This window comes from Lepidochelys kempii, chromosome 6 (genome assembly GCF_965140285.1).
Source record: "Lepidochelys kempii isolate rLepKem1 chromosome 6, rLepKem1.hap1, whole genome shotgun sequence".
In the NCBI taxonomy this organism is placed as follows: domain Eukaryota; kingdom Metazoa; phylum Chordata; order Testudines; family Cheloniidae; genus Lepidochelys; species Lepidochelys kempii.
Genome location: NC_136385.1, coordinates 55,731,287 through 55,756,439, shown reverse-complemented (window position 1 = coordinate 55,756,439; position 25,153 = coordinate 55,731,287). Strand labels below are relative to the sequence as shown.

At 39.7% G+C, this 25,153-nt stretch overlaps 1 long non-coding RNA gene across 2 annotated transcripts; it reads left to right on the top strand.

Annotated features, from left to right (window-relative positions):
* The first annotated feature begins 2,164 nt into the window (after positions 1 to 2,164).
* LOC140913856 (uncharacterized) lies at positions 2,165 to 24,546 on the top strand. 2 transcript variants are annotated; one of them, XR_012159676.1, is made up of 3 exons: positions 2,165 to 2,230; positions 3,598 to 3,693; positions 24,491 to 24,546. It is a non-coding gene; the product is annotated as an uncharacterized LOC140913856 (long non-coding RNA). The 2 variants fall into 2 exon arrangements; XR_012159675.2 differs by lacking the exon at positions 24,491 to 24,546 and adding an exon at positions 23,211 to 23,283.
* The last annotated feature ends 607 nt before the right edge of the window (positions 24,547 to 25,153 follow it).

Genomic DNA, 25,153 nt, shown 5'->3' with positions numbered 1-25,153 from the left:
CATTTGTCCCTTGTAAAATCTACTGGACTATTTGGCTCATTAGTTATTTTTGAGTATCGGAGGGCCAGAACTTAAGTCCCCCCAGGCCTGATCCAAGGCCCATTATGGAGGTTTTCCATTGACTTCAATGAACTTTGGATCAGGCCACAATACAGCAATGCACTTAAGCCCTTGTCAGACTTCAAACATGAGTAGTCCCATTGACTTAAAGAGTGGCAAAAGTGCTGTAGAGCAGATCAGAATAAAAGTGCCTTGGTAAAACTCTCTGGTGCCCAAGATTTGAATAGCAAGGATGCTGCTAGTCATGATTGAAGTTCATTGAAAGAGCCAGCTTGAATAGCATAAGAAATGCATTTTAAAAAAAGAAAGAACATGCATTACATTGCAAATATGAAAAGAAAGCAAACTATTAAAAATCATTGAAAACAGTGTTCAGTTTGACCCGGTAATTTTATAACATTATATATAAATATAACAGTTATAAATGTATAACTGATCAATGCTCTATCACAACGGTCAGTCAGGGGCAACATTAAAATAATAGAAACTACACTGTGTTTATGGAGAAACTCTCTGGTGCCCAAGATTTGAATAGCAAGGATGCTGCTAGTCATGACTGAAGTTCATTGAAAGAGCCAGCTTGAATAGCATAAGAAATGCATTTTAAAAAAAGAAAGAACATGCATTACATTGCAAATATGAAAAGAAAGCAAACTATTAAAAATCATTGAAAACAGTGTTCAGTTTGACCCGGTAATTTTATAACATTATAAATAAATATAACAGTTATAAATGTATAACTGATCAATGCTCTATCACAACGGTCAGTCAGGGGCAACATTAAAATAATAGAAACTACACTGTGTTTATGGAGAAAGTGTGAGAGACTGGCCTCAACTATTAATACAGTCTCATCCCAGAATCCTGGATATACTTGGTCTGTATCAGTGGGAAATTAAAGGGTTTATTTATGTTTACATGAAGGTGCGTGCAGGTAAAAACATGCTTAGAAAACATCACAACTGATTCTGTGCAAGTTAGCCTTACACAGTGCTATCAGTCTAATAGTCTCCTTTGGGGAAGACATTTAAGCTCTGTTTGCTTAGAATCAGAAGACTGATTGCTGCATTTTTGGTGTATCACTTTGACAGCCCTTTTGAATTCCTGTCTCTGAAGCTGAAATTGGAAAACAAAATGCAAAGCAAGGTAAGCCAGAGATTCTAAAGCTGGTACCATAAGAGCATAGAGATTTCAATACTTTATCCCAGCTCCCTTAGATCTCTGGTCCAGAATACAAAATAAGGCACATTCAGGTTCTACCCATGATCAAAAAAGTTTGGTATGCTTTCTCACCAACCAGTACGTTACACAGAACATTGAGCAAGACACTGAGAATTCCATATGCAGCACTGATGGGTCCTTCAAGAGATGAATTGTTAAGAAATGGAGAGAGTTTAGTACACAACCAATGAGGAAGTTGTACTTGGTGCAGCACAAGGATTCTTCTGTTTTCCATAGGAGCAAGAACCATGCCTTCTATTTGTTTGCACAATTCTTAGAACAATGGAGCTCCATACCTGACTGGAGCCATTGCACAATGCTGCTACACATATAACTAATAATTTTAATTAATAATTAAGTTCCTATATCCATGGATCTAGGCTGTTCTCAGTGGTAGCAGATGACAGAACGAGGAGTAATGGTCTCAAGTTGCAGTGGGGGAGGTTTAGGTTGGATATTAGGAAAAACTTTTTCACTAGGAGGGTAGTGAAACACTGGAATGTGTTACCTAGGGAGGTGGTGGAATCTCCTTCCTTAGAAGTTTTTAAGGTCAGGCTTGACAAAGCCCTGGCTGGGATGATTTAGTTGGGGATTGGTCCTGCTTTGAGCAGGGAGTTGGACTAGATGACCTCCTGAGGTCCCTTCCAACCCTGATATTCTATGATTCTATGCTTAGGCAAGTAAATAAGTGACCTGAATTTCAGTACTCAGCAACTCTGAAAAAAAACAGGCCATTTCTTTTGTTGCCTAAATATGAATCTGGGTGATCAGCTCCATGCACGTAAGTTCCAGTTTTTGCCCATGGTATTTCTCAAAGGGCTTTGAACATTTTTTTTCTAAATTTTACAAAATTGTACAACTATAATGCGTGTCCTATATGTTACAGGCTCACAGCCTCTGGATTGTCAAGTACTTCATCTTCACAGCACCCTGCATGATAGATAGATAAGTAAGTATAATTTTAACTCTGCTTTGCAGATGGGGAAACTAACAGTATTGACAAGAAGTAACCGTTGCCCTCATTGTTGGGGACGCCCTGACAACAGTGAACATCCCTAGACTTATATAAAAGTATTGAATTCACAGCCTATGAAAAAAATGAGCCTACTTGAAAATTGTCAAGAGCCACCTACATTCAATCATTTCTCCTTTCTTAAATGCAGAACAAATGACAGAAATACCTTCCTACATGACATTAAAGGACAATATGGTACTAAAAAAATCCCACCCAAAATACGTGTATTTTTTTAACCAACGCAGTTCCCTGAAGGGCAGATAAATTGTATCCATAAGACTAAAAGAGAATGGCAGTTTTAGAAATGTGCTGGAAAGGAATCAAATCAATTGGTCTGAACCTATTTTAAAGCAGATTTTAAATATTACTCCCTGATCTCCTTAGGTCTGAACTATTTATAAAAATTGCTGCAAAACCTTCTGTTCTGAATAATTATATCCTATTCTTGTTGTTTTTTTGATGATGCTAAAAAACCAACAACAAGGCACTTGGACCAATACAGGCTTTTTTCATAAACAGAAATACACTTTAGAAATCTTTACAACATAGCCTGAATTTGTTGCAGTCTTTTCAAATAAGACCAGCAAGATAGCAGGCATCTATGGCTACCTGCTGAATTTGATGTTACTATGGTATACAGTGGCATATTGGCCCTAAATGTTCTTTTAAATATTTTCTCTGTTTCTTTATATCTAAAAGAACTACATTGAGAAATAAGATGAAATGGCCAATCAATAAAATACTAGCTAAGAGCTTGATTCTGTGAGTAGCTGTGCTTCCTAAATTTTCATTGCTGAAAGTTGAGGGAGGTAAGCACTTTACAGATGTTTATTCCAAGTTTGATTAGATAAATAGGGAAAAAAATATGTACCTATGATTTTATCTGCCCTGAACATGATACTCAGCAATATAAAGTTTAAATTACTGAAATGTTTAGCTTAACCAGCTGAATACTTTATGATATGCCATGCAGACTTTTATTTTTATTTTTCTCCTTGGTTTGCTTTTGGAACATGAAATGGTATAATTTTTTCCTGTGATTAAATGTTCCCATTAATTGTCTCAAGTGCTTTCAATAGTGATAGAAAATTGTTTGGTTTGCATTTATTCGGAATAATTATAATACTCCAATCTACTGACTGTCAGTTTTGCAAAAATTAAGAGAAATATAAATATTACACAAATACACCTTATGAGCCATTTTGATGACATATACTTTGATGACTGATTACTATTAGGACTAGAACATGGACAAACCATGACCTACACGTAGAAAGAACTGAAATATTTTTCCTTTCTAGGGTTGTATGACAGGATTTGTAATCAGGCACTATCATTTGTTGTGGCTGTATTCCTAGGATTTAAACTGGACAAACCAAAACCTAGTGAAAGCTATGGTAAGAATGACCTTTTCAAGGTGCTTTTGTGTTTATGTGAATATATTTGTAGTTTGGGGATCTTAAATATCTACACAGCCTCTGCATGGGTTCTTTGATCAAAAGGGCAAATTGATGATAATGATCTTCCATTTATATAGCCTCCTTTCATCCACTTGAATCAAAAAGTGCTCTATATACTTCACTGACTTACAAAGTATGTATGGGCATGATCCTGCTGTCCTTGGAAAGAGCTATTCCGTGTGTGCGTGTGTGTGTGTGTGGTATAACGCTTCCATTTTTATTCTTGATAGGTCATTAGATGTCAGATTCTTAGATGTTAGATCTGTCACTGTAAAGCACTGAACATTCTCCATGCTAGACTTTGAGCCCTGGTCATTGGGTTGTGGAGAAAGGGGATACCATATTTTTGGGGGGGAAAGAAAAATAAATGTCTGGTAGCTGAAATTGCTTAGACCAGGTGTTCTCAAACTGGGGGTCAGGACCCCTCAGGGGTTGTGAGGTTATTAGATGGGGGGTCACGAGCTGTCAGCCTCCACCCAAACTCTGCTTTGCCTCCAGCATTTATAATGGTGTTAAATATATTAAAAGGTGCTTTTAATTTATAAAGGGGGTCACGCTCAGAGGCTTGCTATGTAAAAGGGGTCACCAGTACAAAAGTTTGAGAACCACTGGCTTTAGACATTTGTAATATTAAAAGCAGCTCTGATAAGAATGCATTAGTGGATAAAGTGCAGGGGAAGTAAACTCTGTAATTTATCCCATGGTTCTGCAATTTATCACATGAATGTTACCGTCATATATGTGGTAATTACACATATGCAATGTACATATATCTAAATATATTTGAAAAGTTTGTAAATTTAAATGGAGAACTGCAGTGTTAAATACAATATGGTGGGGCTGATAGCCAACTGTGGACTAGATCCTCCATTGGTATAAATCAAGATAGCTCCACTAAATTCAATTGAACTCTGCCAAATTACACCAGCTGATGATCTGGCCCTGTATCGTTAGACCTCTAGATAAACAATCCTTTTCAACCTGTGGACAGATAATAAGAAAGAATCATTCTTGGGAAGAGATAATTTGCAAAAATAAATGGGGACAAATGGAATAGAAAATGTGATAAAACATGTTAAATTAATCAATGTGAATAACTTGATTTTTATCCTTCCAGCAAAATATAATCAGTTCTGTTTCTCATGTATTTGGGGGGGGGGGGTAGGAGGGAGGCATAGTCTATCTCTTTCTAGTTTTTTTTCTCCTAAAATCTCAAAGCTCTGAATGAGAGCAAAATGAAAGTTCCACATAAAGAGAGAGAACATCAAAGATAATAGTGAAGAAAATAAATGCATAAGAAATGGATCAAATCCAAGCCAATAATATTTAAGGTCCGCAATTCTAAAACAAGGGTTTCTTTCATGCTAGAATAACTATAGGTATTTGGAAGATAAAGAAACAAAGTCTTTTATTTCATGAAACACAGTTTTCAGGTATCATTGAGATAGATATAGATATTTCATTTTTCAGCTACAATCTATATCTATCCATCTATAGCCAGATATATCTACAGATATATCTAGATATAGATTATATAGATCTATTTATCTATATGTATGTGGCTTAGGGAGGGTTGCCACAGAAGTATTGTAAATAAAACTCCCAGAATTTAACTAAGATTGCAAAATCTATAAGAAGTCAGAGAGCACAAAACAGAGGTGAAATAGGAGTACAAGAAAGATTTTATATAGTATCTGCCCAGCAATGGCCAGATATAGAATAATTATTTTATTTATTAGCTATTATTATCAGACAGAGGCACTTACTAGAACTGGGGAGAAAATTCAAAACTTTGGGTATGGCAGTTTGAAAGCTATAAAATAATTTCTGTAAAACTCTTCATTAAAGTTTGAATTTTCAAATGCACAGGGCCTGATTCAGTCTTCCAGATCCAAGATGTGCATATTAGGCACTCCTAAGGTTTACAGTGGCGCCAATGGTGCCATTGTGCCAGGGTCACACTCAGAAAGGGCCCATTATGGGTGCCAGGCAGGAGCACTGGAAACTCCCTAAAAGTGGGGGGGCTACCTGCACCTGGACCGTGGCCCCGCCTGTGCTCCACCCTTCCCCCCGAGGTCCCACTTGCTCTCTGCCCTTCTCCCCGAGGCCCCACTTGTGCTCTGCCCCTCCCTGTGACCCCGCCCATGCTCTGCCCCAAGGATCCATCCCCCCTCAGCCTCTTCCCCTGAGGCTCCGCCCATGTTCCACCTCTTTCCACCCCTGGAATGCCTCTTCCTCCAAAGCCCCATCTGCTACTCGCTCCTCTCCGTCCCCTCTCTCCCACGTTCCTTGCCCTTAAGGAAGGAAAAAAGTGGTGGGTCCATGGCCCCCTGATCCTCCCTGCTCTGGTGCCCCTGTTGCCAGGTGTCCGGTTTTCAATCGGAAAAGTCCAGTTGGAAAGCAGAGCTGGCAGTGTTTAGTCAGCCATGCTGACTGGACACTAAAAGTCCTGTTACAGGAGTAACTGCAATCAGCCTCCCTGCCAGGAGCATGGGAAGAGCAGCTGCTGCCACCTAGAGGAGCTGCTGCTCAAGCTGGAGAGAGAGAGAACTGGTTGCCAAGGTCTCAGCTCCAGTGGAGAGAGGAAGGTACTGGCTCCACGCTGCCTCTGGGGGATCTTGTCCACCCCTCTACCCCACTGTGCTTACTCCCAGCCGCTGCCTCACTCCAGGGACCGATCCCTTCCCCCCTCCCCATGCTGTGCTCTTACCCCGGCCCCTGGCTGGTTCCAGGGACTGACCCTCCCCACCCCCAGGGGGCCCACAAATATGTTTGGTGCCAAGCCCACAAAAGTTTAATCCAGCCCAGTGCACTTTTAGTTCTACAACAGCACTGCATTCGCAGCAAAGGCTGTCTGGGAAAGGTGCTGAACCAGCACATCTACCAGATGACCTTGCCCAAATTTTGGTTGTGCTGGCCAGCCACAACAAGGAGCATCAACATGGTAGGGGTTGTGGGTGATTTGTACCAGTGTATCCACCCTCAAGCTGGATTTTTTGCTGTTCAGGGCCCAGACCCTGAGTTCCACTGGCTCAGCTGGCTCCACAGTCTGAAGGGAACTTGGTCCCATAAACTTAAAAAAAAAAAGTATGGAACAAAATAGTATCTGGATTTATTGACTATAACATACGGCACAATACTGGATTTATTACTCAGCCTCTGATTCTCTATTCTGTCATCTGTGTCGCTGTGGTGTATTATTTATCGTTTGCACTAGAAGTGGAAAGCCTGTACTGTCACACAGGTGTAATTTGTTTTGCTGTGTGTAAAAAACCCAAAAATGGGGGCTTTTGTCTTCATGGACTTTGTTGTGGTGAGCATCGTTTGTGCATGTTCCCACAAGCATGTGCACAGAGCCAGACCTTGGCTGGAGCCACAACCCCCTCTTTGTGACCTCACATGGCTGTTACATCTATTTTCTCTGATCAGTGACCACACTCCAACTGCCACAGAAACTTTAGACTCCAACATTCCAGCTGGTCCTCACAAGACCCAGTAACGATTAAACTCGGTGATAGTCTAAACAAAAAAAGCTCTCAGCCATGTATGTAGATGTTTCTATCACTTCACCCTGATCAAATAGACAGAGCACCAGGCCTGGAATATTTGTCTTGAGTTTTTGTGGGTGGTGAATGAGGGGTGTGTGCTGCAGTGAGGGACTGTGTATGTTTGGGGTTATTGTGTGTGCTGGTTATATTGTTGTGTGGGTGGTTTTGGAGAACTATGCAGCTGGGTAAAGTAATCCACAATCTGTGCAGTTTTCCTCATACAACCAATGAAATTGTTGCATACAAATTAGTGGCAGATTAAGGTGGGCGATTGATTGAGTTACCTCTGATATCACAATGGTCTAAGACTTTTGGCCAGGCATAAAGGTATGCATTATTGTAGCTGAAAGCCCATGAACATAAGAATGGCCATACTGGGTCAGACCAAAGGTCCATCCAGCCCAGTATCCTGTCTACCGACAGTGGCCAATGCCAGGTGCCCCAGAGGGAGTGAACCTAACAGGTAATGATCAAGTGATCTCTCTCCTGCCATCCATCTCCACCCTCTGACAAATAGAGGCTAGGAACACCATTCCTTACCCATCCTGGCTAATAGCCATTAATGGACTTAACCTCCATGAATTTATCCAGTTCTCTTTTAAACCCTGTTATAGTCTTAGCCTTCACAACCTCCTCAGGCAAGGAATTCGACAGGTTGACTGTGCACTAAGTGAGTAAATTCCTTTTTTTTGTTTTAAACCTGCTACCCATTAATTTCATTTGTTCTTATATTATGGGAACAAATAAATAACTTTTCCTTATTCACTTTTTTCACACCACTCATTATTTTATATACCTCTATCATATCCCGCCTTAGTCTCCTCTTTTCCAAGCTGAAAAGTCCTAGCCTCTTTAATCTCTCCTTATATGGGACCCGTTCCAAACCCCTAATCAATTTAGTTGCCCTTTTCTGAACCTTTTCTAATGCCAGTATATCTTTTTTGAGATGAGAGGACCACATCTGTAGGCAGTATTCAAGATGTGGGCGTACCATGGATTTATATAAGGGCAATAAGATTCTGAAATGCAGTAAGAGAAGAAAAGGAAGGAGAGGAAAAGAAAGACAAAACAAGAAATTATTTAACTAAGAACCTTTTATCTTACTCAGCCAATGGACTATTTGTCTGTAAAGATGATTGCAAAATGAAAAATATATAACACAGTCTAGACAGGAAGAAAATGCTCTCATAGGAAAAAACAAAAAGAATTAGTACTGAGCATCATGGAATAATGGTTGCTCTCTAGCAGTGATGGTTTCTTGACAGTAGTTGCTGATTATCCAATATATCTGCATAGTTGCATATTTGAAAGCTTCAAACCAATGTTAATCTCATCACTTCTATGGCACTGATAGTCTGTGCTCATGTGCTTCAGTGCTGGTGGATAGCAGCCCTACTCTTCCAGGTCTAAATCCCCAAGCCTAAATTCCAAACAATCCTGATCTGCAACTCCAATATAATTGCAGGCTTGATTATTCCTCCACAGCTGCTGCAACAGGTGTACTTAATTTCTGGTCTACATTGCTTTTTGTTATTCCAGTCTCCCAGCTTCTATCCTGACCTCTGATGCACTTCATTCCTAACTTGCATCACCTTCTGCTATTTCAGATCTGGTTGTTCAAAAGTCTATGTCAATGTATTTCAGTCTGATTGCCACCCACTCTATAATACTGAAAGTGCCCTTATCAAGGGCACCAGTGACCTCTCCTGTGTGAAATCTCAAGATCTCATCTCAGTTTTCATCATTATCACCTTATGTGATGTCTTAGTAATTGTTGGCTCACTCTCCCTTATTTCAAAATCTCTCTTCCCTAGAAGAAGAAAAGGAGTACTTGTGGCACCTTAGAGACTAACCAATTTATTTGAGTATAAGCTTTTGTGAGCTACAGCTCACTTGCATCCGATGAAGTGAGCTGTAGCTCACGAAAGCTTATGCTCAAATAAATTCGTTAGACTCTAAGGTGCCCACAAGTACTCCTTTTCTTTTTGCGAATACAGACTAACACGGCTGTTACTCTGAAACATCTCTTCCCTGGGATTCCATGACTCCTGATTGTTCGCTTAGCTCTCTAAGCATTTCCTTTAATTGTTCTTTCTCTTTCCTGCTCTGTTAGGGTCCCCAAGGAATTTGACGACCTTGAACTGTCTTATATTCTCCTTGTATACCTTATCCCAACCAATCTTGCCTCTGTTCATGGCTTTATCATTCTATCAGTTACTTCCAGATCCACTCCAACCATTCTGCTGCTGTTCAGTCATGTCTCTGAGTCTGTCTAATATGTCCTGATTCATATGCAGACGGTAAAAATGTAAGCACCACATTTTTCATCCCAAATCTTCAGACCTCTCATTTCTCCATTACTGCTGCATCGCCATCTTCTCCCAGTCCTTCCAGGCCACAACCACAGCTGTTCAGAAATGGATTTTTTGTCTTTTGTGCGAGATTTTGACATTTCAGAGTTGCTTTGTGATCCAAATCAGAATGAAAAGTCAACATTTCACCAATTTCATTAACAAAATCAGAAAAATTTCAAATGGGAAATGTCAAAATAGCAAATTGAAACTTTTTCAGTTGAACCATTTCAACACATAGAAATAAAATGATTCCATGTGTCAAAAAGATTTTTTTAAATTTTCAATTGACATGTCAACATGAAAAAAAATCATTTTTGAAATACTGATTTCAAATGAAATTTTTTCAGTTCAGTGTTCCCATTGGACATTTGAAAAAAAACTAATGGAAGTCAGCATTTCAGGTTCAGATCAGTTTTGCTTAGGCAGGCACCAAATCTTTTCAGACAGCTAATATTGTACTAGCGGGAAACATTACTGGTCAGAACTAAGAGAGGTAAGCAAATTTGTATATGTGGGTGGCAGAGAGGACTCAGATTCAGCTGCTAATCACTGGTAAGTTTTCCTAGCATCTCTTTCATGCTTCCTTCTTATTCCCCACAAATTCAGCTCCTGTTTAAAGAAAAATAATCTTTTTTTCTAAGTGTTATGGTTGTTGAGAGAGCCTCAAAAACATGAACTGAGTGTAAATGATGCAGACACATGTACCTGTGTTTGCAAAATTTGAAATAATAGCTCAGAAAGGTGTGACCTGCCTCATTTATCTGAATGGAAGCTAATTCAGATACTCATTGAAAACAGTGTTGACATTTCAAGAATTAGCCATGTCACTACTTATTAATGTATGTAAGAAAGCAGAGGTATTATTGTATGATGAAGAGCTGCACAATATACTGCAAGTGACAGCATATTTTAGCATCATGAGTAAATGGACTGGGAGTTTGCCACCATTTATCCCCGCTCCCCAGTCAAGAAGTAGTCAGACCCAAGTTGCCTAACAGAGCCCTGTGGTGCATTGGAGTCCCCACAAGTGACCGCAGCTCAAGAAGTCCAGTGGGGCACATCAACTTATTGACAGGAAGCCAAGCACAAGGGTCAGAGCAAAGCTTATGAGCATATTGAGACACAATGAAAGAGCATATATGTGACCATATATTAAATGTCTCTGCAATCTACTATGGTGTCTTATGTGGGTGGAGTTTATTTTGGGGAGTGGCTTGGAAGACTGCCATGACTTTTTTTTTCTGACCCCTGATGGGGAATATATAGTGGACAGCTGAGCTGGAACACCAGACTAGGCATCACTAGCAAAGCTGTGTAGGGAACAAAAACTGGAACTGTAGGGTCTGCTGCAAGTTAGAACTGAGGTGCACAGGTACAGTTGAACAGGAACCCAGGACTGGAATAGCAGAGGGTGGTGTACCTCATGATTGAGGAGCATAGGTATAGCAATGTGAGGCCCAGAACAGGATGAGTAGGGGTTTGCTGGCTAAGATGGAGGTTCATTGGCATAGTTATATGGATGAGAGGATGTAAACCTTGCACAGCACCCACTCACACTTCACCTCACTCACACTAGCACAATCAGCTTCTCACTCCCACAGGAACTAAATTTATTTACACACTGTGACAGGGTCGGGCCAGATGGCTACAGGAGAGTAATAGAAGGCAGATATATTAGCCCTAGGTTAAGCAGGTCCCTTTTCCATGGGTAAGGTAACAGGGAAGGTTCCAGAACAATCAGGAACCTTCTGGACACAATTAAGACAGACAGGCTGATTAGAACACCTGCAGCCAATCAAGAAGCTGCTAGAATCAATTAAGGCAGGCTAATCGGGGCACTTGGGTTTAAAAAGGAGCTCACTTCAGTTTGTGGTGCACGTGTAAGGAGCTGGGAGCAAGAGGCGCTAGGAGCTGAGAGTGAGAATGCATACTGTTGGAGGACTGAGGTGTACAAGCATTATCAGACACCAGGAGGAAGGTCCTATGGTGAGGATAAAGAAGGGGTTGGGAGGAGGCCATGGGGAAGTAGCCCAAGGAGTTGTAGCTGTCACACAGCTGTTCCAGGAGGCACTCTAGACAGCTGCATTCCACAGGGCCCTGGGCTGGAACCTGGATTAGAGGGCCCAAACCTGCCAACTGCTGGTCAGACACAGGAGGAGTTGACCTGGACTGTGGGTTCACGAAAACGGCCAAACTGAGGGCTGCTGTGAAGCTCCAAGGCGAGCAAATCCGCCAATAAGCGCAAGACCCACCAAGGTAGAGGAGGAACTTTGTCACAACACATTAAAAAACAAGCTTATAAAACCTCAACCCTGGAACATAGAACATTAAACCCTGACATTCTAGGCAGGACCTTGGCTGATATGATGGATAATGTTTTGACCAAGTCAAGACTTATTTTGCATTGTTATTATCATCCTTTTTTTAATCCTGAAAGGTCAGCTGTCAGAAAGAGTCCAAGTTTATCATATTTTTCCCCTTCCCCTCAGGTTTTTAGTTAGCAGGAAACGATGATGAATTTCAGTAACAAGTACTATTTCAAGTCTTTCAAAGGATGGAAATAAGTCTATAACATGCTTTTTTTAATGTGTCCACAGAGTTCTTGCCAATTTCTTGCACACAACAAGCAAAAGTGGAGAATGTCAAAAATGAACCTGCTTTAATGCATAGTCTTGCAGAGGAATCATAAGATCAAAAAAAAAAATCAGACATAAGCTTTACGTTTGTCTCATCCACACAATGTATTCCAAACACTATATTCACCAAAAATTTGTCTAGTTCAGTTTACAATCAAGAGATATGATCTCTGCCACATTTGGTAGAAAATAATTGTTACTAGTTAAACAAGTGCCTAGAACAAACATTTTTTCTCAGTAAATTATTAATCATATTCTAACACACAGAAACATCAGTGGAAAGGGTCAGTTGTTTAGCATTCAGAAATTTTGGCAATGGTTAGGCGGTTGGGCTGGTTCCTGCTTCTAAAGTTAATGTTAAAACTTTCATTGACCTCAGAGATGCTAGATCAGGCCCCCGATGCACTGGGACCACTGTGTATCATACTGACCATTTTTCCGAGTAGCAGCCGTGTTAGTCTGTATTCGCAAAAAGAAAAGGAGTACTTGTGGCACCTTAGAGACTAACCAATTTATTGGTGCATAAGCTTTCGTGAGCTACAGCTCACTTCATCGGATGCATCATCGGTTGCATCCGATGAAATGAGCTGTAGCTCACGAAAGCTTATGCTCAAATAAATTGGTTAGTCTCTAAGGTGCCACTAGTACTCCTTTTCTTCATGCTGACCATTGTTGTCTTCTGCTCTCTGCCATCTGTTTGTTCAATTCACCTGTTGTCTCTTGTGTTATACTTAGGGATTGTCTACATGGGAAAGTTATACCAGCATATGCTAAGGTATGCATTTAAATCAATATAGTTATGCTGATATAACCCTCCATGTGAATGCTCTTAATAAGTAGAAAAATGCCTTTTTTCAGTTTAGCTTATGTTGTTTAGGAAGGGATTTAAGTTAACCTGAAAAAAGCTATTCTTATACTGGAATAAGAATGTCCATATGATGGGGTATACTGGCAATGCTGTTGGTAAAACATTCCCATGTACATAAGACCTTAGATTTTAAACTTTTCAGAAAAGGAAATAATATTTTGTTAGGCATTTGTGCAGCAGTTATCATAGTAGAGCCTGTTTCATACATGGAGACCATTTGCACTACCATAATACAAATAACTAATAATAATAACTAACAATAATAATGCCATTTCCAGTGGGCTCAGTGGTAAGGGAATTAAAGCAAGAGGGTATATCTGACAAGTCTAAAATGATAAGAAGAAATGTCACTGATTTAATCTGCAAAACTAGTTCCTGTAAAATGTTCTCCAGTTAAGCAAATGCTGTAAAAGACAAAGGCTTTATACCTCCTGAGACACTCACAGTATCAAGAAACTGTACCCTTAGCTTGAGGAGGAAGGTTGGTCTTGTGGTTGCGATACTGAACTGGGGTACAAGAGATCTGCATTCAGTTTCAAGCTCTGTCATAGACTTCATGTATTACCTTGAGTAAGCCATTTAATCCTTCTATGACTAAAGTTCCCCATCTGTAAAATGCAGGTAATATTTCCTTTTCTTTCTGGTTGGTCGATTTATAATGTAAGCATTTTGGTGCTGTCTTTTATTATATGTGTGGACATTAGTGCTGATTGAAAATTTTCAGACAAAATGTTTTGATTTTTTCATCTGAGAATATTGTTTCATTTTGAAACAAAAATCAGAAATTCTGAATTTTTTTGCTTTGTAATGGAGAGCTTTTTCACACCTTCTGACTCTTCTCCTCTCCCCACCAACTTTTGCTAGATGGAAAACAGGAAGTACAAAAAAGTAGGAAGAAAAATATTTCCCATATTTTCAAAAAGTCTAATGAAAAAAAAAATCCAATGGGAACATTTCAAAAGGGAATTTTTACCATGAAAATGTTCATAGGGAAAATCCACTTTTCTGGCCATCTCTAGTGTACAGTATCTAACATTATGTGGCCCTGATCTTGATTGGCACCTCTAGGCGCGACCACATTACAAGTAATAGTAGTTGACCCTATTTACTGCCCAAAGCTGCCTCTAATGCGATAACATTTTCAACAACGAGAGAGACCACACTCTAGTATACACTATTGGGAATAAAATGGCCATTTTGCAATAAAGTTTTTCTCAAAATCACAGATTGCGTCAACATCTATGTTTTCACAGCATCTAGCACAGTGGGGCTCCAATCCTGCAGGGACCTTTGTGTGTTACAAAAATATAAGTAATAACTAGTATGGCTGCTACATTTTCTAACACTTAAAAAGTTACCCCCAGGGCCAATGCACATTCTGTTAGCTGCTTCACAAGCAAAACTCTATGCCTAATCTGAGGGTATGCGTACACTGAAATCATAGGGTGTGATTGTACATTGTACCTGAGTTAGCTTTTCTCTACTTAGCTTGGTACCAGCAGCATGGGCTGCACAAGTCCACCTGGAACCTTGGATAAATACTCAGGTGGCTAGCTTGCACTGGAACCTGTGCCACCATGGTTTCCCTGCTCCAGTACCCAAAATAGATTAAAGCAGTGATCGGCAACCTTTGGCACACGGCCCGCTAGGAAAATCCTCTGGCAGGCCGGGATGGTTTGTTTACCTGCAGCGTCCACAGGTTCAGCCGATCGCAGCTTCCATTGGCCGCGGTTCACTGTTCCAGGCTAATGGGGGCTGTGGGAAGCGGTGTGGGCCGAGCGATGTGCTGGCCGCTGCTTCCCGCAGCCCCCATTGGCCTGGAACAGTGAACCATGGCCAGTGGGAGCTGCGATCAGCCAAACCTGCGGACGCTGCAGGTAAACAAACCATCCCGGCCTGCCAGCGGATTTTCCTAGCGGGCCACGTGCCAAAGGTTACCGATCCCCTGGATTAAAGCTAGGTCAGGTAAGTCTACATGATCTGAAAGCACACACTGTGAATTAGGGTAACCAGATAGCAAGTGTGAAAAATCAGGACAGGGGTGGAGGGTAATAGGATCATATATAAGAAAAAAATCCAAAAATTGGGACTGTCCCTATAAAATTAGGACATCTGGTCACCCTACTGTGAATGCAGTGTAAATATACCCTAAGTGTGTAAATTGATCTATAAAATCAAATTCTGTTCTGGGGGAGAATACAGAAAGTATTCTTATAACCATAATAAGTATCCTCCTAAGCTTACCTAGATCAGTAAATGATTTTCAGATTTCCTTTGCCTTTATGTATAAGACATATTCAATTGGCTGAATTATCTACAACCTTTCAGCTTGCACTATCGTTTACATCTGTGCTAAGTAAGTGTTAAATGGTCTTGTTTTGACTTGGCAGTATTTTACACTCACTTTGCATAAATGGACATGAAGATGCAAGTTGCAAAGCAATAGGAAATCAGGCCCAAAATGTCTATTTCAGACCCTTTCTGTACTTCATATCCCTTACACGTCAGTCACTTTTGGCAAAATCAGTCAGACCTCCGTGTGCATACAAATGATATTCTGTTTTGACTTGCCATGCTTCAGTAAATGATTTATATAATAACAAAGAGTCAATGACAAGCTGATTTGGGATCTGGAGCCCTGGACTGAATCCATTTCAGACTCTGGCATTGACCATTCTTGATTGCCAAGGTTTGCAATGGCAGTATCAGCAGGGAACTGAAAAACCCTCATTTCTGTTTTCCAAACTTCTTACTTGAAGTGCTTGTGACTTGCCTGTTGCTGCAGACCCCTAAATGTTGCAGTTGAACATTGGATAATGGATGGGAGTGGGGGAATAAATTCAGGCAAATTAACTGAAAAGACTTATCCACCTGACTTTCAAAATGGAAAAAGGTGAAATTCACCTTTGTGCATAGGACCAACACAAGGCCAATACATAATTTATATTTCAATTAAACTCTAATTTCAGGGCATAGATGAACTATACGTTGTGCATAGGCTTTGTACTTATTCTCTGCAAAGGGGTGAATTTCACCCTAAATTAGTTAGATGCTTATCTGAGGAAAGGGATGTACATATTAAAATTAATGTTATCATCAAGTTTGCTATGAGAGGGGCAGCCGTGTTAGTCTGGATCTGTAAAAGTGGCAAAGAGTCCTGTGGCACCTTATAGACCAACAGACATATTGGAGCATAAGCTTTTGTGGGTGAATACTCACTTCGTCAGATGCATGTAGTGGAAATTTCCAGAGGCAGGTATAAATATGCAAGCAAGAATCAGGCTAGGGATAACAAGGTTAGTTCAATCAGGGAGGATGAGGCCCTCTTCTAGCAGTTGAGGTGGGAACACCAAGGAAGGAGAAACTGAGTTTGTAGCTGGCTAGCCATTCACAGTCTTTGTTTAATCCTGAGCTGATGGTGTCAAATTTGCAAATGAACTGAAGCTCAGCAGTTTCTCTTTGAAGTCTGGTCCTGAAGTTTTTTTGCTGCAGGATGGCTACCTTTAAATCTGCTATTGTGTGTCCAGGGAGATTGAAGTGTTCTCCTACAGGTTTTTGTATATTGCCATTCCTACTACCTGATTTGTGTCCATTTATCCTTTTATGTAGGGACTGTCCAGTTTGGCTGACGTACACAGCAGAGGGGCATTGCTGGCACATGATGGCGTATATTACATTGGTGGAGGTGCAGGTGAATGAACTGATGTTGGTGTAGCTGATCTGGTTAGGTCCTGTGATGGTGTCGCTGGTGTAGATATGTGGGCAGAGTTGGCATCGAGGTTTGCTGCATGGATTGGTTCTGAGTTAGAGTTACTATGGTACGGTTTGTCGTTGCTGGTGAGAATATGCTTCAGGTTGCCGGGTTTCTGTGGCGGGTTGTCTGCCTCCCAAGTCCTGTGAAAGTGACGGATCTTTGTCCAGGATGGGTTGAAGATCACTGATGATGCGTTGGAGAGGTTTTAGCTGAGGACTGTATGTGATGGCCATTGGAGTTCTGTTGGTTTCTTTTTTGGGCTTGTCTCGGAGCAGGAGGCTTCTGGGTACACATCTGGCTCTGTTGATCTGTTTCCTTATTTCCTCTTGTGGGTATCGTTGTTTTGAGAATACTTGGTGAAGATCTTGTAGGTGTTGGTCTCTGTCTGAGGGGTTGGAGCAAGTTTGCTGGCTCTCTTGTTGGTCTAGATTGAATAGACAAAAGGTTTTGCCTAAATATATTATGGAAAACAGTAGAATTCATGTGGCTTCTTCTGTTGTAACAATGGCATACATACTTAATATTGCTGTTTCAGCGTACTCACAGGTCTGCTCTAAACCTCCTCCATTCAGATTTGCTTTCAAAACAAGATGCTGCGCTATTTATTAACATTTCGTGAATAATCAGTTCATACATGCACAGTACTTATATATCAAATGTGTGTTATGTTGATAGAACACTTTCTGGTTAAGATACGTGATTATATTTACAAAAAATATATTATAAGGAAACAATATCCATACAGTGTTGCAGCAATCAGTAACTTGATGGCAAATAGTAAGGGCAGTAACAACCCAATGCAAAGCCCAATAAGTGAGTAGAAAGCTTGGATCAGGCCCTAACTGCTTTTTTTTTGGTTAGTTTTTATTATAGTCAAGGGCCAAATTCAGTGCTGGTGTAAGTGGAAACTGCTTCACAGATGTTAACGATTATACTTTGGGCTCAATAATTAGAAAATCATAATTAGAATTTACCAAGAAGTTAATTTTGACAGATTTATTATTTGGTTTAAAGTGCTGTAACAGGCCTCCAAGTGTGTCACAAAAAGAAAACAACATTAAAAACTCTGTATTTTGAAGGATCACAAAAGCCTTATCGACAAATGAAGTAACAAAACTAATAGAAAAAAGCCTATTAGAACCAATCTTCTACTAATCCATCCTATCCCAATGCAAAAACAACCCCCACAGAATGTGAACTAAAAAAGAAATAACCTTGTCACTGATGGATATATCTTAAGGGAGGGACCATTCTAGTCACAGGCTCTTGAAAGAGAGGGCCCGTCTTCTCTTTTTAAGACTACACCTGGAACAATCAGTAGATCCAGCCATGCTGATCAGATGCCCCATGTCAGGAGACAAACTGAGGTGGACTATCCAAATATTATTTATTTTAAAGTTCATGTAAGAGATCATTACTTGGTATTCATTGTAATAAGCCTTTGCTTTTGGAGTACAGACCTGGAGCCTTAAAATTCCACTTTTATTATAGGAGTGGATGTCAGTTTTTCCAGGAACTCAGTGTTTTTTAAGGGAATCCACCCTACAGGAGAAACGTGTTCAGAATTGTACAGGTATATGGGGGCTTCTCATCTGGAAGCCTAAATAATAGATTGGGAGGTCAGTAATTCACCAGGTTCATCCAGGGCTGAAGCACAAATCATTGTCCTGATAAGAGAAAGCAAACAAAAATAAGAAATGCTATTAATATCTTTAGTCTTCAAACATTACAAGGGGAACTTGCAATAATGTTAATATGAGCTTCTCTTTGCTATTTGGGTCTCATTATGGTACAGATTAGTGAAACTATGGGAAAGGGAAAATCTGTATAATCTATACACTGAAACTATCTTCTGGGAATGTAGGTTGTGGTAGGGCTCAGTACATGGTATGGCTTCAATAAAACTATATTTATTTACACCACCTGAGGATTTGGTCCACGGAGTAGTAACATTGGATCATGATACAAATATATACAATATTGTACAATATATGCACAAAATATATCAGAAGGACAGAACAGGTCGTGTGGTGGGGGAGGACTGGCACTATATGTGAAAGAAAATGTAGAATCAAATGAAATAAAAATCTTAAATGAATCCACATGTCCATAGAATTTCTATGGATAGTAATCTCATGCTGTAATAAGAACAGAACAGGAGGGATCTATTATCGACCACCTGACCAGGACAGTGATAGTGATGATGAAATGCTAAGGGAGATTAGAGCGGTTATCAAAATTAAAAGCTCAATAATAGTGGGGGATTTCAATTATCCCCATGTTGACTGGGTATATGTCACCTAAGGACAAAATGCAGAGACAAAATTTCTCGATACTTTAAACGACTGCTTCTTGGAACCCACAAGGGGAGAGGCAACTTTCGATCTCATCCTGAGTGGACTGCAGGAGCTGGTCCAAGAGGTAACTATAACAGGAATGCTTGGAAATAATGACCATAATCTAATAACATTTAACATTCCTGTGGTGAGAAGAACACCTCAACAGCCCAACACTGTGGCATTTAATTTCAGAAAGGAGAGCTATGCAAAAATGAGGAGGTTAGTTAAACAGAAATTAAAAGGTACGGTGACTAGAGTGAAATCCCTGCAAGCTGCATGGCCACTTTTCAAAGACACCATAATAGAGGCTCAACTTAAATGTATACCCCAAATTAAAAACACAGTAAAAGAACTAAAAAAGAGCCACCAGGATTTAACAACCATGTACAAGAAGCAGTCAGAGATAAAAAGGCATCTTTTAAAAAGTGGAAGTCAAATCCTAGTGAGGTAAATAGAAAGGAACATAAACACTGCCAAATTAAATGTAATAAGAAAAGACAAAAAGTTGTTTGAAGAACAGTTAACCAAAATCTCAAAAGGTAATAACAAAATGTTTTTTAAGTACATCAGAAGCAGCTGCTAAACAACCAGTGGGGCTCCTGGATGATCGAGATACAAAAGGAGCACTTAAAAATGATAAAGTCATCACAGAGAAACTAAAGGAATTCTTTGCTTCAGTCATGGCTGAGGATGTTAGGGAGATTTCCAAACTTGAGCCATCTTTTGTAGGTGACAAATCTGAGGAATTGTCACAGATTGAAGTGTCACTAGAGGTGGTTTGGGAATTAATTGAGAAACTTAACAGTAACAAGTCACCGGGACCAGATGGCATTCACCCAAGAGTTCTGAAAGAACTCAAATGTGAAATTGCGGAACTGTTAACTATGGTTTGTAACCTGTCCTTTAAATCAGCTAGTGTACCCAATGACTGGAAGATAGCTAATGTAATGCCAATATTTAAGAAGGGCTCTAGAGGTTATCCTGGCAATTACGGACCGGTAAGTCTAATGTCAGTACAGGGCAAATTAGTTGAAACAATACTGAAGAATAAAATTGCCCGACACATAGATGAACATAAATTGTGGCGCAAAAGTCAACATGGTTTCTGTAAAGGGAGATCATGTCTTACTAATTTATTAGAGTTCTTTGGGGGGGTCAACAAACATGTGGACAAGGGGGATCCAGTGGACAGAGTGTACTTAGATTTCCAGAAAGCCTTTGACAAGGTCCCTCACCAAAAGCTCTTACATAATTTAAGTTGTCATGCGATAAGAGGGAAGATCTTTTCATGGATTGAGAACTGGCAACAAAATGGCAAATGAAATTTAAAGTGGATAAATGTAAAGTAATGCACATTGGAACAAATAACCCCAACTATACATACAATATGATGGGGGATAATTTAGCTACAGTTAATCAGGAGAAAGATCTTGCAGTCATCGTGGATAGTTCTCTGAAGATGTCCATTCAGTGAGAAGTGGCAGTCAAAAAAGCAAACAGGATGTTAGGAATCATTAAAAAAGGGATAGAGAATAAGATGGAGAATATCTTATTACCCTTATATAAATATCTTATTGCCCTTATGGTACACCCACATCTTGAATACTGCCTACAGATGTGGTCCCCTCATCTCAAAGAAGATCTACTGGCATTAGAAAAGGTTCCAAAAAGGGCAACTAAAATGATTAGGGGTTTGGAATGGGTCCCATATGAGGAGAGATTAAAGAGGCTAGGACTTTTCAGCTTGGAAAATAGGAGACTAAGGGGCATATGATAGAGGCATATAAAATCATGAGTGGCGTGGAGAAAGTGAATAAGGAAAAGTTATTTACTTGTTCCCATAATATAAGAACCAGGGGCCACCAAATGAAACTAATGGGTAGCAGGTTTAAAACAAATAAAAAGAAGTTCTCCTTCACTCAGCGTACAGTCAACCTGTGGAATTCCTTGCCTGAGGAGGTTGTGAAGGCTAGACTATAATGGGGTTTAAAAGAGAACTGGATAAATTCATGGAGATTAAGTCCATTAATGTCTATTAGCCAGGATGGGTAAGGAATGGTGTCCCTAGCCTCTGTTTGTTAGAGGGTGGAGATGGATGGCAGGAGAGAGATCACTTGATCATTACCTGTTAGGTTCACTTCCTCTGGGGCACCTGGCATTGGCCACTGTCGGTAGACAGGATACTGGACTGGATGGACCTTTGGTCTGAGACAGTATGGCCATTCTTATGTTCTTATGATGTGACGATGTTGCATGACACTGAGATTTGATGCAGTTTGCATAACTATTCAGGCCTAGAAGAGTCTTGTGCTCTAACATTCTAACTTCAGACTATGGAAAGGAGTTTTGGTATACCATAAAGAGCTTCACCAACCCATACCTAATTGCAGCACTTCCATTCCCCCATACTTCCTCACCTCTGGCCTAGACGAGACACAGACTTGAAGCAAACTCTGAAAGAGTCTCAATGAATGCAGGAAGAAAAGATAGAGAGGGCATAACATTGACCGACTGTGACACTAGTATTTTATGGTAAATCGTTTTTATAGCTTTTCCCCCCAGTCTACTCAGTATTCTGGCTGGGCCACAACTGAAATGGCAGAAACTCAATAATAAATTTGCAAAAGAAATTGAAAGTTTTCAGGGGGAAGACTATAGCTGTGCACAGAGGCAAACTGGTGTTTGATTCTGGTAGTGGCAGAAGGTGAGCAAAATTCAGATACAAACAGCAGGCACCCATGAGCCCTCAGCTCTACTTTACCTCTTCCTCAGTAAGTAGTTTAAATGATATTGAGAATTTATATTCTTCAGCTATGGCAAAAACTGGAAGATTAAAATTGTTGAGTGTAGGGGTTATCCTGTGGTAAAATAATCATTCGAGTTATGTATGACTTTGATCAGCTCAGATTCTGTAAAATAAGGAGGCTTGGGATCTGGCTGGTATCTGTTTGCCAGACTTACAAGAAAAATCAGTGTATTCTGGGAAGCTAGATCAGTGTTTTAGTTGTTGGTTTCACTGAACTAATGTCCCAGCATGGCACTGGAGCACATCATCCTGCTGCAAATGCTGCTGCTTGGATGACATATAAAAAAAATGCATTGACCATGTTATTATTATTCATTGTGCTTAGGAGCAAAGATCAGCCACCATTGTGCTAGGTTCTGAACAAACAAGTAACCCAGGAGACAGTATCTGCCTCCGAGAGCTTACAGTCTAGGTGTCAGACAGGTTATAGCAAATGAAAAACACAGACAAACGGGGAGGAAGAAGGCTGTGGTCATGAAGTAACAATAAAAGAGTTTTGCATAAAACTAGAAGCCTCAGCTTTCTTGACTGCCCAGACAGTAGTCACTTGGGAGCATCACAGCAGAAGCAGATTTTAAGGAGGAATTTAAAAGTAGATAAAATGGTAACTTTACTAGTTTTGCTGTGGAATTTTCCCCAGGCATAAGAGGTGGCTAATAACTGAAAACATGGAGGTGCTTGAGGGAGAAACAGAACTCTCCCAGATGGTTATTAAAAGTAATGACATTTTTTAGCTACAATAGGGGTATTATTCCCAATGTCTTGGCTAAACTCTGTAGTTTTAATTGAATAAGGTGATATTATGCATGTCTTGTCTTAAAATATTGATTAAAACAATGAAAAATCTTGATGGTTTCTACCTTACAGCTGTTATTATTTCATTGGTGAGTGAATTGAATCCTGAATGTTTATAAAATGTTTAGGCATTTTTCAGGGTGAAAAATGTTATTTAAATATAAAATACTATGAAATGCTGCAGTAAAATTGTACCTCTTAAGGGCATACCCAATGATTTAGAAAGTGAACAGCAACAAAAGTGTTAGGAAATTTTTACTGGGCATGTGACATTTGTGGCATGAAATTGAAAGCAGTTCATGAAAACAAGTGCAATATTTCCTGAACTGCTTTTACTATCCTTCTCTTCTCTAGGTTACCAATTTGATTTAACTAATTCATGCAGATCAGTGGAAACCCATTTGCTTTGCTGACCCAGCATCAGTATGTAGATATTTTTGTATATCTTCCTTTTTTTTTTTAATCTTAAAAGGACATTTGAGAGCTAAAATGGATATTATTGTAGTGTTTTAATCCTGTGTGAAAAGATTGTGTTTGGTAAATAAAGAGAAGTTCTATGTAAGATTTTTTTTTAAGGTGACAGCTAGAACCATGATGTGAGCCAAAAAAATCAAAACCATAAATTTGAATCATCCATTGATGGGAGTCTAGTCCTCTACCCAATTGTTGTTGTTATTATGAATAATTCCTATATCTAGCCTAAAGGCCCAATTCTGCAAATACACATGCATGTAGCTTTTCACATGTGCATAGTCCTTGCCCTTTCAATGGGACCAGATATGTGTGCGAAGTTAAGTATGTGTCTTGGTCTTTGGAGGCCTAATGCTGATTCACAAGGGCTCTCACTTAATAGCAGTGTAAACCCATAGTAAATCCAAAATTATTCCTAATTTACATTGGTGTACATTGCAGATCAGAATTGATCCTTGGTATTTTTCCACCCTTACCACCACAAGAAAGATGATAGTGTTTGGAAGGTGAATCCAGTCCTCCAATGCAATGGGGAGAATCAACCACTGAGCTATTAATACTGATAAGAACAGAAAACTGGAAGGGACCTCCTGGGTCATCGAGTCCAGTCCCCAACTGTTGCAGGCAACCATGCTTTACAATCCCATTCATACTCAAAGAGTCTTCTCGTTAGCCCAATTTTTTGCCCCTGCTTTACGCAAGATGAGCAGCAAGATTGTGGTTTTAACAGTGCTGCTCCATTGTACTCGCCATTGCACTATTTTACTGAGCTCTCTGTTTGGACCACCTCCCTCTGGTACAAGGTATTCTAAGTGCACACTCATCTTGGGGCTGCCCTTGAAAAAGACCTTGAGGCTTCAGCAGTTCATCTCTTGGGTGGAGCAGGTAACTATGAACACAGAATAACAGTTCTTTCTGGCTATTTAGTTTATTCACTTCCAGGTGCTGTTTCAGGAGGTTACAGTTATAACAGAGTGAAATTTTTCAACCAAAACTTTTTCTGGCTTTGTGTCGTCAAAAAAGGTACCTCAAACTATAAAGTGCTCACTAATGCAATTTAGCACTAAAGCTAAAGGAATAAGTAGCTATGTTACTGTGATGAGTTTGTTTCCTTTCAACTGCATCTTTACATTATTAATGAGTCTTCTTCTCTCTCTCTCAAGGCATCTGCCATTTTGTTTAGACAGAGATGATGCCGTGCATTACCGAAGAAACACATGTAAGTCTGTCATTGGGACTTTATTTTCGTTCTTTCTTGCATTCTTATTTTTCATGAGAAACTGAGGTCATTCAGAGTGACTGTATAAAGCTATTCTTTTTGTATGGAAAAATATAACATGATGAGATAATGGTTCTGGTACTAACTTAGAAATCAGCATGCCAGCTACTGAATCCACAGCACCAATTCCTGCATCTTCTCACTTCTCCCTGGAGGGGTCCCATCCAAGTACCGATCACCCACCTCTGCTTTATTCATTCCTAGTGTGTTGTAGTTGCAGGTGTTAAACAACCAGAAAGCATTCTTTTGAAACGAAAAGTGCCTGAAAGTATTTTGCAGCCAGCATTTATATGCACTTAATAGAACAATAAGTCAGCAGTTCTCATCCCAGTTCATCCAGGTGCCTAATTGTTAATTACAACTGAAAGTTAGATTATTGCTAGGGGACATTGTACAAATAACTTCAGTGAAGTCATTTACTGAAATCTCCAAGCTGCAATATACATTACATACATGTTAGTGTACTAATATAAGCCTAGTTTTATCAGGCTAAAATAATTATTTACTAAATAATAATTATTTATCAAAAATAATTCAATTTTATCTC